Source organism: Muntiacus reevesi, chromosome 4 (genome assembly GCF_963930625.1).
Source record: "Muntiacus reevesi chromosome 4, mMunRee1.1, whole genome shotgun sequence".
Lineage (NCBI taxonomy): Eukaryota > Metazoa > Chordata > Mammalia > Artiodactyla > Cervidae > Muntiacus > Muntiacus reevesi.
In genome coordinates, this window is record NC_089252.1 from 34,965,998 (window position 1) to 34,981,807 (window position 15,810).

At 38.6% G+C, this 15,810-nt stretch overlaps 1 non-coding gene across 1 annotated transcript; it reads right to left on the reverse strand.

Annotated features, from left to right (window-relative positions):
* Positions 1–8,663: 8,663 nt before the first annotated feature.
* On the reverse strand, positions 8,664–8,827 carry LOC136168138 (U1 spliceosomal RNA). Its single transcript, XR_010663286.1, has one exon. It is a non-coding gene; the product is annotated as a U1 spliceosomal RNA (small nuclear RNA).
* Positions 8,828–15,810: the final 6,983 nt, after the last annotated feature.

The window sequence follows — 15,810 nt, forward strand, 5'->3', positions numbered from 1 at the left end:
CAGGTGGGTGACTCAGGTTATCTCCCTGAAAGAAAGTGTAGTGGCTCAGTCGTGTCAAATCTGTGCCAGAACGTTTGTGACCCCATTGACTGTAGCTCTCCAGGCTCCTCTGTCCATGGAATTCTCCCTTCTCCAGGGGATCTTCCTGACCCAGGGATTGAACCTGGGTCTCCCTCATTGCAGGCAGATTCTTTACCATCTGAGCCATTGAGATCCTAAACTGTTTCTTTGGGGTTTTATTGGCTTCTCCCCACAGAAGTCCCCAGATCAGGGATCAAACCCACGGCCCCCACTCTGGAAGCTCGGAGTCTTAATCACCAAACTGCCAGGGAAGCCTCAATCTCCCTGAGACAGGCCTTTATGTATGTTTAGTAACAAAAAAGGGTTAAAGTCACAGAAGTAGATTCAGTGAAAATTTAAAACTAATCCTTCCCAGTTACATAAGTATGGCTGAGTCCCTTTCACCTGAAGTTATCATAATATTGTTAATCAGCTATACTCCAATATAAAATAAAAAGTTTAAAATTTTAAAATTTTAAATACAGTAGCTGTGTTCAAGAGAACTCATAAAACTAAAAAAAAAAGAAGAAGAAGAAGAAATCAGTAAACTCAATGGTATCTTTTGTCTTTTTTTTTTCAAAATGACATTTTTTTTTTTTTAGTTGGAGGCTAATTACTTCACAGCATTGCAGTGGGTTTTGTCATACATTGACATGAATCAGCCATGGAGTTACATGTATTAATGGTATTTTTTGAAATTATTGAGTCAGTGAAACAAAAAGGAAAAAGAATGAATAAAAGTGGGGAGGGAATGTCTAAGGGATTCACGAGACACCATTAGGTGGACCAATAAACACATTATGAAAGTCCTAGGAGAGAGAGAGAGAGAGAGAAACAAATGCATATAAAAAGAGATCAGATTCATGGCAACTAGAGATGGCGGGGAGGGGAGGGGAAATTAGACGCTACAGACTTTCACTTATAAGATAAATATACTAGGGATATTTGCTTCTTTAGAATTTAAACTGCTCTATAGATCAAGACAGCTAAATGTAAACTGTTCTGTGGTACATAGAGGACACCTGTGTGTTTCTCCTTAGGAAAAACATTAGGAAGAGGCAGGGAGAAGAGTAGAAACCATGAGCACCATTACAGGAATTGCCTGTGGCTGTCAACTTACTTCCCTTGCTGGTGGGCGTGCAGAGAAGCTTTATTTTCGTCACAATATTAATAATCCAATATCAAAAGAATCTTGTAGTTACATCTCTGGTAGGGGGAAACATTTCCTGTTTTGTTAGTGTCGTTTCTCAAGCCTTGGGACTCATAGTCAGAAATTAAACTGATATATTACGATAATAGCGAAAGCATAATGTGAAATGAATAGCCAGGCTCCTATGTAAATCTTCATCCCGGAAGTCTGACACTGATTTTGTGGTTTCAGTTGAAGTTGTTGTGTATTCTGTGCTCAGTTTCTCTGTCGTGCCTGACTCTTTGGGACCCCACGGATTATATAGCCCATGAGGCTCCTCTGTCCATGGGATTTTCCCGGCAAGAATACTGGAGTGGGTTGCCATTTCCTCCTTCAGGGGATCAGTTGAAGCTAAAGGTTATTATTTATACTAACTCCTTCACTGAGGCAAATGCTACTGAATTGCTAAATTGCAGCTATTTTCACAGTGTCACTGCTGAACCTTCCAACAGAGAATCAGTTCATAAATAGTAATTTTGTGTTGGTGTTGATTGTCAAGCCAATTTAAGGTAGCTAGAGTAACTCAACAGGTAAATTTGAAAGACTCAGTGAAACTCATACTTTCGCTACAAAAAAATCTTGAACTTGAACCATGCGTTGAAGGAAAATTACCAAAAACAAATGAGGTACAATGTATCATGGCCAAATAACAGCCCTTACTCATTGCTGCTGTTGTTCAGTTGCTCGGTCATGTCCGGCTCCTTGCAACCCCATGGACTGCAGCATGCCAGGTTTTATTCACACATGTGACAAATATCTCCTGAGTGCCCACTCTGTACCTGACCCCATGGCAGCACCGGAACTGTAACTGAGAAAGACACAGTCCCATTCCTCAGGTAGTATAGTGTCCAGAGGAGGAGTTAGAAAGGAAATAATCATTTTTAAGTATGGGAATTTCTCAGCCGCTCAGTGGTAGAGAATCCACCTGCAATGCAGGAGGTGTCAGAAACTCGGGTTCTGTCCCTGGGTTGGGAAGATCCGCTGGAGAAGGAAATGGCAACCCACTCCAGTATTCTTGTCTGAAGAACCCCATAGACAAAGGAGTCTCATGGGCTATAATCCACGGGGTTGCAAAAAGTCAGACAAGACTGAGCACCTGAACACACACAAGTGTGGGAAGTACTAGAACAGGGCTATGTGAAAACGTTACTCTTCCTGGTAGGATCAAAGAAGACTTTTGAATAGAGAGTTATTTTAGTTGAATTTTGAGGGCCTACATTTTTTTAACTTTTTATTTTGCGTTGGTGTATAGCTGATTAACAATATTATGATAGTTTCAGGTGGACAGCAAAGGGACTCAGCCACACATACACATGCATCCATTCTCCCACAAACTCCCTCCCATCTGGGCTGCCACACATCATTGAGCAGAGTTCCCTGGGCTATACAGTAGGTCCCTGTTGGTTATCCATTTTAAACATAGCAATGTATACATGTCCATCCCAAACTCCTGAGGGGTTATAGGTTAAATAAGTTCTTTCCCATCTGGTGGAAATGGTGACCAACTGGGCAACTAGTCACTTAGAATCTATCTCATTTAACACCCCCCCCCCAAAAAAAAGTACCGTCATGTCCCTCTTTGGTGAAAAGAGAAACTGAGACTTGGAGAAATTAAGTAACTTGCCCAGCATCACAAGGCTGGTAAGAGACAGAGCTCAGATGAGTGTCCAGACAAGCCAATGGTCTAAGCTTGCTTTCTCCCTATCTGTACATGATCATCTATTCCAGTTGGTAAAGAGGGCAGGACAGTGCAGGCAGATGAAGCAGTTTACACAGACCTCCGAGCCCCTGGAATTTAGAGTGCATCTAGCAGAGTGCTGGCAGCTGAAGCCACCAAAAGCACAGGTCAGCTGTGCTTTGTGAGGCACGTACACCATGTCCAGGCACCAGGCCTTTATCTTGTAGGTACTCTAAGAAGACTGGTCCTGCTTTTTCTGAACTTCTATGTGTCACCTTCCAGAATGGGAGAGGGAGCCACCTGACCTCTGTCTTCAGGCTGGAATCAACCATCACAGGCAGAAGAAGCATTTGCTAAAGAATGAGACACAGGCACATCTATGGCCCAAACTCTCAGGTGCATCACATTCTCCCTGCTCACCCCTGACCCCAGTATGGGCTCTTATCCTATTCCCAAAATGTAGGCCTCGCCATGTACCCATCTCTGCAAACAGAACCTAATATAGTCTCTGTCCAACAACCCAGACTGAGAAACATGTCAATGATTCTCCTCCCCCCAGCACAGCAAGCCCCTCTGCCCACCTGTTAGCCTAGTTCATGCACCCTGATCTGCCAGGATGCACTATTCCACCAAAATGAACTGCTTCATACCCATCCCATTTAAATTCAGAATCATTTAACTTAAGTGAAAGTAATCCACTTTTAATTATAATACAGACAGGAAATCCAATACTGGAGAGACAACATAATGAGTTTGAAGCACTAATCTGGTATATTGTGACACCTAAACAAATTTATAGTGATGATATAGACATGATTTTAAAAGTCATCATCAAAGAACTATACTATCAATTTATATCAAATTCAAGAACAGGTAAAGCTAATATATCATGATAGAAGTCAGAAAAACAGTTACCTCTGAGGAGAGAGTCTTACTAATTGGGAAAATGCAAGAAGAAAATTTGGAATAATGGAAATGTTCTCATCTTGATTTGGTTGGTAATTATATTTAAGATTCCAGCATTTTACTGGCATGAACATTATACCAGAATTTTTATAAATGCAAAGATAAAAGAGGATAGACAAAGTTTGAGAACTAATTTATTTATCTGTCCCTAGTTTTCAAATATGTTTATCCTTAACCACTGAAAAGATGAATGTCTGTACAGAAATATTTTCTCCTACAAAAACAGATATTTCCACCTCTCACCATCAAATTCTACTAATTTTAGTTTGTGGGAAAAACAGAATTATTTAGTGAGGGTCTGTAGAAGACCAAAATTTCAAAGCATGCCTGGAAAGAATTGGCAACTAGCAAGAACAAATTGAATTCCCCTTGCTTTTTTTTAAATTGATAATTTGATTACATTAACTTGGCTACATTAAGACAATTTATTTTTGTTTGGCTGGCTGTAGCTAAGCATTAGTTAGTAAGAGAATGTTTTTGAAACAGTTACATTATTATGGCCTCTTTATGCTCTTTTAATTTTTCTCATTATGCTTTTGTCCTTTACCTCAGGTCTTAAATGTTGCCCACTCCTTATATTGAAAGTCAAATGCTGTATTTTAATCTCAAAAATACAAATTATTTTGAGAATTTCTGTAAGTCAGTAAGAACAACTACCAGTCATGATATATATTAACTATCAGATAGCTACCATATAGAATCATTCTTTGGGGCATAAGATCAATGAATTAAATTTCTTCGGGGGTGATATTCAGAGATGACTTAGGGTGAAATCTTGTTAAACTAAAGTGACTGAAGACAATACATTATTTAATAGTGTCTATTCCAATTGCCTGCAGAAATAGCTCATCAATCTTACCATCTTCTAGGGGTGCAGAGGGTATAATTCCTCATCACCTGACACGAAATAAATGTGAAAGTGCCTTCTGTAAATTTTTGGTATTCGAGTATGATGAACAATTGAAAATTAAAATGGATTTTCACTTAATCTCAAAATTGGATTTTGTCATAAAATGACAAGTTATATTTAGAGTATAACAAGGTATTGGCTGGGCTTGGTAAAGATTGTTCCAGCAATTACAAGATTTAATTTTTAAGAGTTTTATCTCTCTCATCCCCTCTTTCTCAAAAAACAAAGATTTGGTCCCAAATTTAAAATTTGGCATGCATGTATTTTGCTAAATTAGGAAATAAATTTAATCACAGAAATTCTATTAATTTGGTGTTATGAATTTATGATATACATTTTGTGTGTGAATAACTTATCAAAGAAACTGTACAGTCCAATTTTAGAATTCAAATAGAATGCTGTCTTCAATACAAGCTCCTCTACAAATCTGTGACTTCTCTATTCCAGTGAAGCGCGTGTTAGACTACGGCATTTGTTTATCAATACATCTCCACAATTAGATTACTGGCTCCTCAAAGAAAGGGGTAATGTCTTTTATATTTGTGTATCCCTAAGGCCTACTGGTGTGGCATACACAATATCCCCAACAAATATATGATGGAATAAATGAATTAATTATTCTTACCTCCTCTATTGCAATATCTGATTCTCTCCAAATATTTTCTCACTTCATTCCTCATTTTTCCCACAGTCTCTAATTCTGGATTCCTCTTGCAGGTATATTCCATAATATTCTTGAGCCCTGGAATTCACTTTTAATTGATTATTCTTTTAATTTCTTACTAGTTTTATTAATGCTTTTCTAGCTAAACTGTGTTGTAGCCTTTCAAAGTCACCTTGAAATTGAAATCCTTAAATCAAAATTGTTTCCACAACATATTAGAATCTAAGGGCTGGAAGGATCTTAGACATCATCTGGACCCACTCCCTCATTTACCAAAATAGAAAACTGAGACCTACAGAAAATAAGCCACTTGACTCAAGTTTTACACTCCTTGTTCTCAGTTCTGCTTTCTTCAGTTGATATTAAATACTTCTGCCAAAGAATTTGTCTCATTGGAGAGATATGAAATTTTAAGGGCTCAACAGAATGAAAGAGGTTATGGAAGTAGAGCTGAGTAAGTCAAATAGACAGCAGCCCTCTTAATGGTAGGCTTAAAACAAACACACTTTGTAAGGTAGTGAAGTCAGCTGCATGCTTGGGAGCCTGAAATACTCTGTTAGAAAATTAATTCATTCGTGTTATGAGAAATATCCAGTTTTTCTCTGGCCCAATCCTGCTTCTTCCCTTTTCCTCTCACTAGTACTATTCCTTAATAACGCTTTACTCCTGTCTCAACAAAGCTTGATGCTGGAGCTCTAACAATGTCACCAGGAGCTGATTCCTCTCATTCCATTTCTTGGCTCCAAAATCCTCAATACTGATGCAATGCTCAAAATCTAGACCAAGGAGGCTACAACTCTTCTTCATATATTCTCTTATTCAAGTCTAGCAGAAAAGGGCACCCCTCTTCCTGAAACCTCATAAAAAATCTCATTGTTTGGGTCCATTTTCATCTGTAAAATATGATCAACTGGTAGCATGTGCTCACTGATGCTAGCCAATGCGGGCCCATTCCAGGCCATAACGATGTGATCAGGCCACCTAAACCACATGGGCTGAGAGTGGAACTTTTTCAGACAAAACCTGGGGCTACCCAAGGTTGTAGGTCCCTCCATCTGTGTAACCATCTTGAATTTGCCCCTGTATGACCCAGGACCTGGAATACCACTAACATTCTTACCAGATTGTGCAATTTCACCCCAGAACCTCAGATAAGAGACTAAGAACTTTGCTTCTGCAAGGAAAGACCTATTTTACCAACTGCTTGCCTCTGCCAAAGACTCATGCCACACACCTCTGTATGGGGTTTGGCCACACGTTCAAGAAATTCTTCTGCTATGTCACTACCAACCTTCTTGTAGCCAATGTATTTGTTTCAATCTGCCCAAATTATTTTTTCACAAAGATGCAAAGAGCCAACTCACTAGAAAAGACCCTGATTCTGGGAAAGATTGAAGGCAGGAGGAGAAGAGGTTGACAAAATGAGATGGTTGGATGGCATCACCGACTCAATGGACATGAGTTTGAGCAAGTGCTGAGAAATGGTGAGGGACAGGGAAGCCTGGCATGCTACAGTTTGTGGGGTCACAAAAAGTTGGATTCAGAGCAACTGAACAACAACAATGCTACTCTTAAGCTTCCCTGGTGGTCCAGTGGTTAAGACTTTGTACTTCCATTATGGGTCTGATCCTGCTAGTGCCTGCCTCAGTTTTGAAATAGGCCCATCTGGGAATAAGTTGTTTCCCTGATATGAAAAGCATTTATTTATTTATCACTTCCCTGACATGAAAAGCAATCAAGAAAAATATATAAATGTATCAATTTCAACTCATTTGAATTTAGGATTTCTACCTTTCAAAAAGAAACTCTGTATCTGGACCAAAAAATGAAACATTTTTTAGGCTTTCAGGCCATTTTCCCCATGATGGAAACATGTGATTTTATTGTTTGAGTAAAAACCAAAGTTCTCCAACAAACTTAGGTCAAGAGAAAAGTGTGCACTCTCAGAGTCTAATTAAACTACAAAATGTAATTGTATTGCTTAATATGCTCTAGATTACCAGTCCTGTTGTCAGAATATACTGATAGTGAATGTCATTCCTACCAACTTCCCAATTAATAAACATTTTCATCAATAGTTTAGAAAGACACAAAAGGTCAGTTCGAAAGGTACCACACCACTCAAGTGTTCCCTCACCACAGACTTGATGTGGAAAGGGAGAAAGAGCATGAAAACAAGCAGGAAATAGAGTCGTTTCTCTTTACCATGGATTTAGTGAGAGAGAATGTGCTTTTTTAATGACATTTTCTAGAGGACAAAAGCTAGAATATTTTTACTCAGAATGCTTTTGTATTAAGGTGACATTTCTCTCTCTGTTGCCTTTTTCCTGCATTTTGTTTGCTTACTGACCAGATTATTTGCCTGTTAGTTAACAAAATGAGGGTATGGAGCAGGTAATGGTTGGATTTGCATTATATTTCATCCCCCTGAAGAAAGCTGATGTGAAAAATACATATTTTGAGCTTGGAAAAGCATCATTTTTTACTATGACTTTATTTTTTAGATTTGGAAATCAGTTTATGGGCTATTCCTGTAAGAAGTTTTTTTTTTTTCAGAACACAAAAGGGAGATTATTTCATTCAAAAATAGGCAACCCAAGAAAGATAGTTTTTTATGATTGTGACTAAATGAAGTTTTTTTTTTCCATTTATTTTTATCAGTTGGAGGCTAATTACTTTACAATATTCTAGTGGTTTTTGTCATACATTGACATGAATCAGCCATGGATTTACATGTATTCCCCATCCCGATCCCCCCTCCCACCTCCCTCTCCACCCGATCCCTCTGGGTCTTCCCAGTGCACCAGGCCTGAGCACTTGTCTCATGCAGCCAACCTGGGCTGGTGATCTGTTTCACCCTAGATAATATAATTGTTTCAATGCTGTTCTCTCGAAACATCCCACCCTTGCCTTCTCCCACAGAGTCCAAAATTCTGTTCTATACATCTGTGTCTCTTTTTCTGTTTTGCATATAGGGTTATCGTTACCATCTTTCTAAATTCCATATATATGTGTTTTAAACAAGACTCATGTAACTCTCTTTTTTATACTAGGACATACATGTTTTGAATGAAGTACAGTTGATGTACCATATTACATGTGACAGGTTTACAATGTAGTGATTCACCATTTTTCAAGGTTATACTCCATTTATTTATTTATTTATTTATTTATTTATTTGTTTGTTTGTTTTTTACAGGGGAAAGCGCGCAGGCAGTCCCCCACTACCATAAATTATGCAGTCGAGTTTCCCACATTTGAGGAAATCGCAGAGGTCAACACACCCGCTGTGCAATGGGTGAGCCTCGCTCTGGGAGAACCACCTTCGTGATCACAGTATCTCCCCTGCCAGGTAATACTTCATTTATAATTAAAGAATATGGGCTATACTCCCTGTGTCATACAGTGTATCCTGGTAGCTGATTTTGTAAATAATGGTTTGTACCTCCCCTCCCTCCACTCCCTCCCCACTAGGTAACCACTAGTGTGTTCTCTGTATCTGTGAAGACTCCCATCATTCTTAAACTTTAGCTGACTCCCCTGTTCACGCTCCTCGTTTGTGTTTTACTCCCTCACACCACATCCCTCCCAACAGGGCATGTTTATGGCTAAATAGATCTTTCACAGTTTCAAACTCCTTAGACACTTCTGTTACTGTTTTGTGCTATCAACTCTTTGCTCCAAGGGAATCACACATGTGTTATGGGGACCTTAACAGTCTGCGATTGGCAAGTGACAGCAGGTCCCATCTGCTGCTGACATTTTCAAACTCTAATTATTAGCATCACATTACTTCAGCCTCTCTGGACAATGTGCATTTCTAATTCCCTGTCTGTGTCCCTCAATCCACTTCCCCGTCTCCCAAAGGATCGCTTTCCACTAATAACAGTCTTGGAATTAACATCTACAATTCTCTCATGACCTGTGCAGCAATATATGACATTTATAATTTATGAATTGAAACAGCTCCAAAGACTGGATGGAGCCCGAGGTACAATCCTGGCCTCGCGTCTGTACCACAGGTTAGAAAACCCCAACCCCTTTTGTTCTTCCCATGGAGGCAGGTAGCAGCACTTCTGCCACTCTGCCAAGCGACACTCTGACTTTGCTGATCATTTGGCAGTTTACTGCCAAGGCAGGACTATGCATTGAAGGCTTTCAGAAGGTCTGAGCTTCCACACAGGATTTTGGAAGAGTGGGGTTATTTGTTCTACGACCTCACCTGCCTTTAGGGTGACTGACAGTCCAGAAAATTGAATTGCCTCCACAACTCATTCATAATCCATCCCACGTCTTCCGGTACAGTCGAGTAAAATTGTCAGCACAGAGTAATTCATAAAGGGCTATCTCAAATGCTTCATAGAAGGCTATATAATGCACTTTTCCTCCAAAGATCTCAGAGAATCTGAACTATATCCTAATATGAGGATTCAGGTCAGAGATTACCTCTTCAGTTGCAGGAAAACATAAAATAAAGTGGGGGGAATTTTGACTCATTTTTCACAGTCATGATTCATATGACTAATGATGGGAAAATGACCATACTAGAAATGACAAAAGTCAAATCCCCTTCCATGCTATTCTTAGAAAATCTCTAAGTACAGATAAAAATAAATAAATAAACTAAAACAAGTAAGACTCTTTTGCTAGTCCCAGTTCTTAAAATTCAATGAAAATAGAAAGAAAATTGTACAAGACTGGGATCCATCTTATAATGAGAATTTTGGAATTCTTAGGAAGGTACCTAGTTAAATAGTACCAAGTTAGTTTTATAATCCATCTTTGAGACTATTTTCTACCAATATTTTATCCATTAATTGTTGGTGATATAGGTGATATAAGAAAGCAATAATGAGAAGGACATTTTATCCTATGCCTAAGAGCTTAGGAGTAACAGAAACTAGGTTGTAGCAAAGTTATTAAAATACTAGGTGGAAATGAGGCTCAAGACTCTCAGTCCCCCCGAGAATAACTCAAACATTATAAATGGATGACCAGAGAATTTGCGAACACCAAGCACTCAATTCAAATAAACTGGATGAGATCTCAGAGTGAAAGGACTGGGATGAGAATGTAAGTTAGTAAATAGTAACAACCCAGTTGCCTGTAATTTGTCTGGAGGAAGCTTAAGACCAAAATTGCAGTGGAGAGCTTGGAATATAGAAAAGGAAAGTGGGAAAAAAATGAGAATTTTTGGTGTTTATCCAGCACTATCCTGAGAGAAGAAACACTAAATCCAGGACAAACATACAAACCTTAGAGGGATAAATAATGAAGCTCTTAAGACCACTGGCTTTGGACTCCAACCTCTCAAATTTGCCAGTCTTTGATCTTAGGAGAGTTACTTAAACTCTCGTTCCTCCATTTTTTCATCTACTTACTGGGGAGGACCCCTCCTAGGAGGTTACCTCATGGAGTGGCTAGGAGTATTAATGAAGTGATATAAGTTAAGGTATTTATAATGTGCCTACAGGATGATTCATAATTATATATTACTACAACTCTACATCAGCTCAGGGATGATTCAAAATGCCATACCATCAGCTGGTTGAAATGACCAAGATTATCCATCTCTCTTTGTCTTAATACCATGCTTACCAAGCAACCTGTAAACTATTCACTTGGTCTCTGAAGTATCCTGATGTAACAAAGAGGGTACCCTGGGTGAGGTTACAAATATTCCTCCTCATCCTCCCCTACTTTGCTGTGATTTGGTAAACTGGTGGTCCACTTTGTGTGTTGTCGTCTCATATAGAATGATTGGCATGAGGTCAGCCCTTCTCGGTTTCCTCAACTCCAGGGCTCTGAAGAAGCCAGGTCCTGGACTGCTCAAAATGCAGCCCAGCAAAGGCTTTTACATCTTCACACCTCTCCTGAAAACATTCAAACTGCCAAACTTCTCTTTTTCCTACCTGCAATGTCAATTAGAATATCCACGTCTGAAGTGAATACAACATCACTTATCCACTTTTGTGAGTATAATTATAATTTATATCTGATAGGTTTGAAGCCCAAGATTCAACTTAATTTAGACCCAGAGAGATGCTTTACATCTATCTTTTCTTTAAAGACAAGATCAAATGATCTATCATGTTCCAACAGGCACTTAGAGCTGACTTTACCAATTAATGCAAAATTTTAAAAATTAATCCTGATGAGACATATCGAAGGAGAGTAGGAAAATGTGTGTGCTATGGTAAAATCTTTAAAGATAATGTGTGCTGAAGAAGTTATCCTCAACAATCTCTTCTGTTTTTCTATATTTATTTTCACAATAGTATTCCTTAGAGAGTCCAGCAAATATAAGTAAAATGATATTTCCTTTATCAAAAGGATAAATCTTTCTAAAATATATTACACATTCTTTCCCAGCTTAGGTAAAGAAAAGAAAGTCTGCTGAACATAACTTAATTTTTCTTGATGGATCAAGGGTTGCCATCATGAACATTAATTATTGTTTTATGCTGTGCACTTGGGATTTTGATATATGGAGTTGATTATTTCTCCTCTGAATTTTTCCCAACAGCTGAGCTGTTGTATTTTTTTTCTCTCTTTCCAGCTTCATGTCTGCTATTTACGGTCTCCTTTTTATCTTCTGTTCATTTTATGTTTAGTTTTCTTATTTAACTTTCTATAGGGAAAGGTATGTAGTATGGGATCAAAATATAAACCATAATTTACTTCTGAACAAATCTAATTAGAAAAACTATAGATAAATAACAAAGTATCACTTATTTACTATTGATATCAACAATATTCATGAATGTGATTCAGGTTTCGAAAACCAGGGGATTCTTGAACCAAACCCCAAAATATGACAGACATTCACAAATACCAGCTTGAGTTCCAAGTGCTGACTCTAAAAGCTGTAGCACAGAAGCACAGACCAGAATTCTGCTTCCTGTAAGCAGCTAGTTTCCAAAAGAAACAGAAGAAGCTGAAGTCCTGCTTCTGAATTAACCAGTAACTTCTAGAGGAGTGAAGAGTGCAGAGAAGCCAGGATGTTCTCACATACGGTTCAATCAACATGGGAAAGGAAATTCCACCCCACAAGAACCAAACAGACAAAGACTGGAATCTCAAATCCACCACAATAATGTGAAGGCAATCACATTATCAAACCTCACTAATCCCCATAACCTTGCTCATAATCTCTTGAGATTCTTTTCATAAATAGAATTATTTTCCATAGAGAATGCTGTTAAATGATTTGCCAATGGTTTTAGGTATTTACAAATTCTCTCTGCTCAGAAAATATTTTCTGTTGAGGCTAGGCAGACATCACCCTAGCTTTTCTTGTAATGCTTTCTCTCATTCATGATCATGACTTTTCAGTCTAACTCAACTAAAGAGCCCTACAGGCTTCCAACTCCAAGACAGGCTATAACAGACTTCTCTGAGTCTCTGACTCAAGTCCTTCTTGATCAACAAATACCCACTTATATACTAGAAATTACTAAAAATAATCCCCAAGGTCATCTGAGTAAATTTCATATTGATTCCAAATCAACTTGTGTGGTATAGAAAGAACCCAGTGCTTTAAACTTAGTTCTGAATAACAGCTCCCTGTGATGATAAGTAAAGTCATCTAAAAGCACACTTGTTCTCCTTTCCTTTCAGTTTAACTTGTTCTGAAAACCACTCCTCCCAGGTACCTTTGCAACTAAGGTTCAGGGTGTGCTTTAGGTTCCACTAATATGAAGTACTCGTGGGATATCTGGAAAACAAAAGTCTTCAGAAGCTACTTCTATAGCTCCTATTATTTCTGCTGGTGCACAGGGATACAGGGATCATGGGGACTTGGTTTTCCCAAAACAGTATCAGCAAAGAGCTGAGTGTCCAGTAACTGGTTTAGTGAATGCTGAGAGGCAGAAAGCAGACTATCCATTTTGCTCCTGTATGTATTGTAATCTCAGCCTGGCTCTGGAGGGCCTCATTCTGATGCCAGCATCTAAACCCCAGATGATAGCCAAGACAGTGTGGTCTTGGAGCAGCAATTGGCATGAAACTTCATGACTCCCAGTTACCCAGATGCAGTAGAGACAGCAGTTCCTTTGGCTGGATAGTTCTGTAGTGGTGTTCTGTGAGTCATTCCATGAGACCCAGGTTAGGGGCTGCTGTGTCAGCACTTTCCATAATTTTATAAATACTACATTTCTTAAATTAAATTCCTTTTCATTAAAATAGCTTGAAGGATTTCCGTCCTTTGCGAAAGAACCTTCCTAAATTGTTGCCTGTCTCTTACATCGTTTCCTGGTGTAAAAATAAAGAAAATGTCTCTCATCTTGTAGGCCAATTGTGATAATTAGTGGTGATTAATTTTATGCAGTGAGTACATGTGTGCCCAGTCACTTTATGCTGTGAGTACTGAGTCAGTAAATTTAACTGAGAAATGCTAAGTGGAAGCCTTCGCAGAGGTCTTCAGCACCATGGACAGTTCTAGCTTTTGCTGAAGCGTGTGTACCACAGCCCAAAATGCAAATCACTGTTTCCCCTCTCTCTTAGAAATCTTAAATTCCCTTCAAGATTAAGGACTCTCCTTCTCAAATAACATAACAGTTATATCATCATAAAATCTCTTATGTGTCTGGCACAGCTCAGGGTAGGATTTTGATAGTATCTAAAAAGTTTAAGGTATTTTACAAATAAAGTTTTTATATATGATATTTGGTTCCAATGACCTTAAGGAAAAACTGGTTTAGTGTGTGATTTAAAGAACTTGCTGTACTTAGTTACTTAAAAGTATATTCATGGTATTATAGGTGGGAAAGACTGATTATAAAACAGGAAGATTTCATGTTTGTGTGTGTATATATATAAAATATATATATATATAATTTAAATATATAGCAAACAGCCTGAGGAGTGCTACATACTAAATTGGTAGTATTTATCTCCAGATAACAGGATTGCAAGATTTTTCACCTTTTTTCTATATGGTTGTTAGTATCTTCTAAATGTTCTTAAATGAGCATATCTTTCTTATAAGAATAAATCATAACTTTAAAAGTATATGTGAAGGGTGTGCTTAATTCTTCTTTTATTTTCTTTTTCTACTTCTACCCAATCTCTCTGAACTCTCATCTGCTAATTCACCTAGCGGTCTGTGCCCACTCACACCATCCACGCTGCCAAAGACTGCTCTATTACAATGAACACCAGTGCTAATCATTTGTTGTTAAACAGTAAATTTTGAAAATTCAGGTCAGTCTGAAGACATGGGCACCTTTATAGCATGTTCCTGAGCTTACAGAACCTCTCCTGTACCCATGAACTAAGAAACTCTCCAGTATTTCACTTACAAGCTGCACTGATAACAAGCAAATACATTTTAATTCCTCAGTGATTGAGCTAAAAATATACATTGGCATGGGAGGCAAATTGAGAGCCTGGTCCATTACTATCAAGTCAGAAGACATTCGGCATATGTGAAATTAACTCAATGACAGTAAATAAATGGAACTTCTGCCCAAAGTCTCCCAGGCGGAAGCAAAAGTCAGCATCTAAATGAGAAGAGGGAAGATATTCCTACAGTTAGGCTTACATTTCTACCATTTTAGGGGGACATCTGATTTACAGTGTAGTGTCCTTTTGGAAAATCACTATTACTTACTAAAATCTTCAAGGGGAAATACAGTAGTGGTCTCCATTACAGTGTTGTATTGGTGTGTCTGCATATGTGCTCAGTCGCTCAGCCATGTCTGACTATTTGTGACCCCATGGACTGTAGCCTACCAGGCTCATTTGTCCATGGGATTTTCCGAGCAAGAATAATGGAGTGGGCTGCCATTTCCTCCTCCAGGGGATCTTTCTGATCCAGGGATCAAACCCATGTCTCCTGTAGCTCCTGCATTGGCAGACAGGTTCTTTACCATCTGAGCCACCTGGGAAGTCCTTTAGATTGGTGTACATAATCTCTTTTCTCATATGTTGCTTTATTCCCTTTTATACATTTTAATATTAACTAATCAAAAACTGTAGGTTCACGATTTCAGATTAATGACACTGCTTTCTGTTAAATGTCAGACACCAGAAACCTACTGGTTCCTCCATTGTAAATGACTAGGTTGTTCTGATGTCCCATTTTCTTCCAGCTCTTAAGTTCTCAAAACCAAAGAAATATTCTCAGTCTATTCTTAGTTCTTTCATTTTACAACTTCACCATACATTAAACAAAAAACAAAAAACCTTTGCAGCTCTAAGCACTTGCACATACATGACCTTGCTTGTCCCTCACCACCACACTGCTACAGTCTCTCCACAGGTACCATGGACAGAGCCTAGAACACTGGCCAAGCATTGGGTTAAAACTAAGGACCCAAGGACTGGCTACAGAAGTTCCC